This window comes from Elephantulus edwardii, unplaced genomic scaffold (assembly GCF_000299155.1).
Source record: "Elephantulus edwardii isolate Elephantulus edwardi_28Jun2011 unplaced genomic scaffold, EleEdw1.0 scaffold00212, whole genome shotgun sequence".
NCBI lineage: Eukaryota > Metazoa > Chordata > Mammalia > Macroscelidea > Macroscelididae > Elephantulus > Elephantulus edwardii.
In genome coordinates this window covers 2,251,078-2,258,338 of record NW_006399962.1, presented here as the reverse complement: position 1 = coordinate 2,258,338, position 7,261 = coordinate 2,251,078, and positions in this window count along the sequence as shown.

Genomic DNA, 7,261 nt, shown 5'->3' with positions numbered 1-7,261 from the left:
GGGAGAAGGGTGCAACAATGAATGAATGGAATTCCAAAATCTCTGTAGATGTTCACTGAAATGAAAAATAAACAAACTAAATTAATTAAAAAAAAAAGATGATGGTAATGGATAAAACCATAATGGATTTTGAAAATAATACTGAATCCACAATGATCCTCAAAGATAAGGAGGGCAAAAGCTCTTCTCTATAAAAGAATTAGTTAACAAAGAACAGGAGAATCCAAACATCAACATTTTGCAACCACCAATGCAATAACTGATTCAGGCAAGGAACATCCATAGACACTAAAAGGTTGCTGAAGGACAAAAGAGTTGTGTGATCTTAAAAGTATCATCCTATACATTTTATTTTTTCTTAAAAGGGACAAATGCAAATTGCAAAATACTTCTCAAAATAGTGAATATTTCTGAATTATTCAGAAATATGAATGAGACATTTTTTTGAATGATACTTTTTTTAAAGAGAGGGAGAGATTTGCTCCAGATTGAGAGACTAAAAAGGCCTAGTAAGTAAAAATATACATGATCCCTGAATGGAACTAGTATTAGAGGAAAAGGTATAAAGTATAATGACATAATTGATGACATTTTTATTGCAATAAATAATTTTATAATGACTGTGTAATAATGTAATAAACTATCCTTGTTCTTGGGCAATATATATGCTTAGGAAATTCTATTTTGTTTGCTTAGGAAAGGAAAAGCCTACAGACAGAGATAAAAGGAGAACAGGGAGAGAGCATACTACCAAAAACAAAAACTCATAAAATAAATGTGGCAAAAAGCTGTCAAATGTTAAATGCAGAAAAAGTCATATTGGTGTTCATAGTATCATTCTTGCAACTCTTCTCTAGGTTTGACATTTTTTCAAAGGAAAGGTGGTGGGGAAGGGACAACAAGCAACATCAACACAAATACTAGTGTATATTTTGCTGTACAACAAATACAGTTGCCTCTTGATTTTCCAAAGGAAACTGGTTACACGAACCCACTGATACCAAAATGAACAAATGCTTAATTCCTTTATATAAAATGGAACATCATTTGAACACATCTTTTTCATATTGTCTTGTATGCTTTAAATCATCTCTGTTGTTGCTATGTGCTATCAAGTTGTCTGCAACTCATAGTGATCCTATGTACAACAGCTCTGAATTATGCCCTATCCTGAACCAATTTCACCAACTCGAACATGTCTAACCACATTAACCCAGTTTCTGTGTCAATCTATCTCTTCTGGGGTCTTCCTCTCCTGCCCTGTCCCTCCACACTTCTAATAAGCATGATGTCCTTCTCCAAGGACTTTATTATGGTCATTTGCCCAAATTATGTGAGACGGAGAAATTGTCTCCAAGATTATTTATACAGTGTAAGCTGAAAATAGCACTTCACACAACCTCTTAACCTTTAGAGGTAATGTCTGACCTTTTAATTGCTTTCTCCCTCTAACCTCCTTCTCCCCAGACATAAAATCCACAAATACAAAGGGCTGATGGTACAGTCATATTCAAGCAAAGTAATTAAAATGCATTCCATCCAAGGACTCACAAAAATAAACCCTAAAAAAACCAAAATAAAATAAACCCTCCACTTTCAAACATACCTGAGAGCTAACATAACTCTGGAAAGATTACCACCACTGAGTTGCTCATAACTCAAAGTGACCCTCCATCAGGTTTCTAAAGCTGTAAATCACAAGGGGAGGAGATTGTGCATCTTTCTCTCACAGGACTGCGGTGGATTCAAACCAGCAAAGACTTGCAGCCGCTGAGTTATCAGCACAACACATTGTGTACTATACTATAGTAGCTCCCCAATCCACTCTGAAATAATACCTGTCAAACCTACCTTGTTAAAGGTATAATTTTTTCCTCTTCAAAAAAACCACCCATCAGTAACTTATCAGAACCAGGCTGCCTTAAGCCAAAAATGTCAATAATTACATTAATATATAGTATCATAGTCCAATATGCCTCTCAAATTTAGGTGATTCCTAGGGCTCATACTCCGCTTTCTTATCATTCTACAAATTTGTCCTACGTGATTTCATTCCCTATTGTGGACTGAATTCCCTTCATATTCATCAAAGAAACCATCTATTGTGATAGAGTTGTTGTTGTTGTTAGATGTCATTGAGTTAAGGAGAACTCATAGCAACTCTATGAATAATAAACCTGAAACCTGTCCTATCCTGTGCCATCCTCACACTTCCTAACACACTAGAGTCCACTGCAGTAGTCTCTGTATCAATACCCTGGGTGAAAGTCTTCCTCTCTTTTGTCGACCCTCCATCTTTCTAAACATGATGTCCCTCTTCAAGGAATAGTCTCTCTTAGCAACTTGCCCGAAGTATGTAAGAGGAAGCTTTATCATATTTGCTTCCAGAGAGCACTCTGGCTCCACATTCTCCAAGACATATTTGGTTGTTCTACTGGCAGTCCATGGGATACTAAGTAGTCTTCTCTAACACCATCGCTCAAAGGTATCAATTCTTCTTCTGTCATCCTTATTCAATGTCAGATGTATAGCAAGTGACTGGAAAGATCATAGCCTGAATCAGACACACCTCAGTCCTCAAACTGACATCAATGCTCCTCAAAAATTAAAAGAAGTCCCTGACTGCAGAATTTCCTAGTGCAATACATCTCCTGACTTCTGACTGCTAGTACCAAGTGTGTTGAATGTGGATCCAAGTAAGAAATCATTGACAACTTCAATCTTTTCTCTATCAGTTGCCTATCAGTCCACTGGTAAGAATTTTTTGTTTTCTGGATGTTGAGATGAAATCTATATATATTAAACAAAAGAAGAATGGTGTTGCCGTCATAGTCAAAAAGTCAATTTCAAGTTCTATCCTAAAAAAAAAAAAGTTTTATCCTGAGGAACAATGTTGTCAGTGATAGGATTGTATTCCACATGCATACAAGGAAGACCTCTTGCTTGATACGACTATTATTAATATATACACTCTTAATGCTAAAGTCAAAGAGGAGGAAATTGACAATTTTTACCAAATCTTGCAGTCCAAAATTGATCAAACATACAGTCAAGAAGTGTTAATGATAATCGGGGACTGGAATACATTCATAAGCTGGAAACAATGTGGAGTGAATGGCACAAAGAAGGTTTAGACTTGGCAACAGAAATGAGGCTGGAAATAGAATGATCCAATTGTGTATCAAATGGCAACTTTACACATGAATTTCACCTGATGGACTGCACAGGAATCAGACTGACTACATCTGTGGAAAAAATCACTAAAGGAGCTAAATATCAGTAGTCAAAACTTAGGCCAGGATTTGACTGTGGAACCATCAATTACTCATGTGCATGTTAAAATTGAGGCCAAATAAAATTAAAACAAGTCCACAAGAACCAAAATATGATCTTTATTTTATTCTACCTGAATATAAAACTCATCTTAAGAATAGGTTTGAAGCACTGGAACACCAATGAACCAGATGAGTTGTGGGATGACATCAAGGATACCATTCAAGAAGAGAGAAAAAAAGTCATTACAAAGATAGAGGAGAAAGACAATTCTGAAAACTGAACTAGAGTGATAAGTCAAAACAAAGAGAAGAGATACTGAAGTAAAAGAGCTCAAAAGATTTCAAATAACAGAGAAGAAAACAAACCAAAGTATTATATCAGAATGTGCAGAGAGTTGGAATTGGTAGAATAAAAAGGGAAGAATTAGCTCTGCATTTCTCAAGTTGTTGCTAGGTGCCATCAAGTAGTCTACAATGCATAATGATGCTATGTACAATAGCTCTGAACCATGCCCCTATCTTTAACCAGTCTCATTGACTCCAACACATCTAATCCCATTGCTCCAGTTACTGTGTCCATCTATCTCATCTGGGGGTCTCCCTCTCCTGCACTGTCCCTCTACCCTTCAAACCATGATGTTCTTCTCAAAGGATTGGTTCCTCTTGGCCAAGTGCCCAAAATATGAGAGATGGAGCTTCAAAATCCTAACCTCCACGAAGAAACTGTATTTCGCCCTCTCCAAGACAGACCAACTTGTTCTCCTGGAGATCCACAATATGCTCAACATTCTTCTCCAGTATTACAACTCAAAGGCATCAATTCTTCCTCTGTCATCCTTACTCACTGTCAGTTCTCTGATGCATAGTCAGGAATTATGAAGACCATGGCCTGGATCTGGCACATCTTAGTCTATAGACTGACATTATTACTCTTTAGCAATTTGGAGAGGTCTCTGACAGCAGACTTCACCAATGCAATTCATCTTTTGATCTCCTGAGTGCTGGTGCCAAGAGTATTGACTGAGCAAGCTGAAATTATTAACAACCTCAATCTCTTCTCCATCTATCACAGTGCGGCCAATTGGCCCAGTGGTGAGAATCTTTGTCTTCTTGATGTTACGCTTCAATCCATATTGAAGACTACATTCCTTCTACAACAAACACTTGAGGTCCTCCTCCATTTTGGCAAGTGTATCATGTTGTATCATCTATATCGTCCAGGTTGTTGATTAGTCTTCCTCCAATCTTGAAGTCACACTCCTCCTCATAAAGTGCAGCCTTCTGCGTGATCTACTCCAGCTGAGAGAACTGAAAAACAATTTTAAGCCTAGAGTCCTAATATTGAAAGATGTTATGGGACTCAAGGTGGATCAGAGACCTGGGAGTAAAGCCCAAAACTATAAAGTTCATAAAGGACAAACTGGGATCAAGCTTAGAAGGTCTAGTTTATGGTATAAAGAGACTGCCAAATACAGGCAGAAATGTATACTCTGGAGAGGATAAAACTGATGAATGGAAACTTCTAAAGACTAAATCCCTGTACACATCAAAAACTTTTTCCAACAGGGTGAAAAGAAAACCTACTGACTGGGAAAAAAACATTTGGCAATACCATCTCAGACAAGAGTCTCATAACGAAAGTTTATAGAATACTCTGGGGCCTCCATGAGAAAATGACTTGGTAACCCAATTACAAAATGTACAAAACACATGGAAAGAACTTTCAAAAAGGAAGATATTCAAATGACCAACAGAAATGCTCCAAATCACTGGCAATAAGAAAGATGCAAATTAAAACCACAATGAGATACCATTTCACTCCAGTAGCAGTGGCAAAGTTTAACAGGACAGCAAGTAATAAATGTTGGAGAGGATATGGCAAGATAGGAACTCTTATACATTGTTGGTGGGACTGTAAAATGGTATAACCACTTTGGAAGGCAGTTTGGTACTTCCTCAAAAAGCTGAACATAGAAATTCCATACAACCCAACTATTCCATTGCTTGGAATATACCCCATGAAAATGAGAACTGAGGCTCACACAGAGACTTGTACACCAATGTTCATAGCAGTGTTATTCACTATCACAAGAACATGGAAACAGCCCAGATGTCCAACCTCAAACGAATGGATTGAGAAGCTATGGTACATTCATGCAATGGAATACTTACACAGCATGCAAGAGCAATGATTTTGTAATTACTACCTAATTTGGGGGGGACTGTGAGCATTATGCTAAGTGAACTCAGTTCCAAAATGACAAATACTGTATAAACCATTATTGTAGAAAGAGTATAAAGATACAAACGGGGGTGGGGGGGTGGGGAAGCAGAAGGGTGAGGATGGACAGGGGGTGGAGTGTTAATCATAGGGTTATACAATTCAGTGGGGGAGGGGATGAAGGAAATGGGAAGAATATTGTGTGAAAAACAATGTATTTAAACTGTGTAAATAAATATGCATTTTTTTTAAAAAAAGATGCTATGGGCAATATGCTCAATGATCCAAAAAGCATCAAATGATAGAGGAAATACAGTCACTGTATCAAAAAGTAAAACTTACATTGAAAAACTTTATAAAGCACCATATGTGCAGGAGCTAAAGGTAATGAAGGAGGAAACTGATGCTGCACTGAAGACATTAGAAAAAAAGTAAGGCCCCAGGAATTGATGGGATTGACATGTTTCAGCTAACAAATACAGTCATGGTTGTGCTCACCAGTCTATGTGGGGAAATTTGGAGGACAAGCTGTCCGACCAGCTAATTGGAAGAGATCCATTATTTGGCCTCTTTCCCAAGAAAGGTGATCTAAGAGAATGTAGAAACTATCAAACATCATCATTAATGTCACATGCAAGCAAAATACTGATGAAAAATCATTCAAAGGAGCTCTGGTGGCCTCATGGCAAGAAGCTGGACTGTGATACCGAAGATAGGTGGTTCAAATCCACCAGATGCTCCACTGGAGGCGGGGCAAAGTCCTCCTGTGCTAGTCATATACAATTTGACAGTTGTTGTTGTTGTTGTTATGCGCCGTCGAGTCGTTTGCGACTCATAGTGACCCTATGTACAACAGCCCTAAACCATGCTTTATCCTGTGCCAATCTCATTGCCTCTGACACACCCATCCCGATTACCTGTCACTGAATCAATCCACCTCATAGAGGGTCTTCCCTGCGCTGTCCCTCTACTCTACCCAGCATGATGTCCCTCTCTAAAGACCTGTCTCTCCTTACAACATGTCCAAAGTATGTCAGACGAAGCCCCAGAATCCTTGCCTCCAAGGAGCAGCCTGGCTTAATCCTCTCCAGGATGAATCTGTTTGTTTTCTTGGCAGTCCATGGTACATTCAATACTCTTCTCCAGCACCACAGCTCAAAGGCGTCAATTCTCCTTCTATCCTCCCTAGTCATTGTCCAACTCTCTGATGCATAACAAGTGATTGCAAAAACCATGGCCTGTATCAGGCGTACCTTAGTCTCCAGAGAGACACCGTTGCTCTTGAGTACTTTAGAGAGGTCCCTAACCGCAGACTTCCCCATCACTATACGTTTTTTGATTTCCTGGCTACTGGTGCCAAGAGTGTTGACCGTGGAGCTATGTACAAAAATTTGACAGTACACCAAATTAAAAATAAGTTTAAAAAGAAAAATCATTCAAAAATGGCTAGAATAATATGTATGTAGGGAACTGCCAGAAGTTCAAGCAGGATTTAGAAGAGGCCAAGGCACCAGAGATATCAATGCTGTCAGATGGATCCTGGCTGAATGCAAATATCAGAACAACAGTAGTGGTAGTTGGGGACAATCTAGTTCTGGGTTCAGGTTTAATGGAAGTTTGTGTGGTCCAATAATCATTTGAACTATTTCCTGGTGCCTCTGATTTTTCTCGTCTATCTGTGTTTCATTGATTATGCAAAGGCATTTAACTGTGTGGATCATAACAAACTGTGGCTGACTCTGAGAAGAATGGGAATCCCAGAACA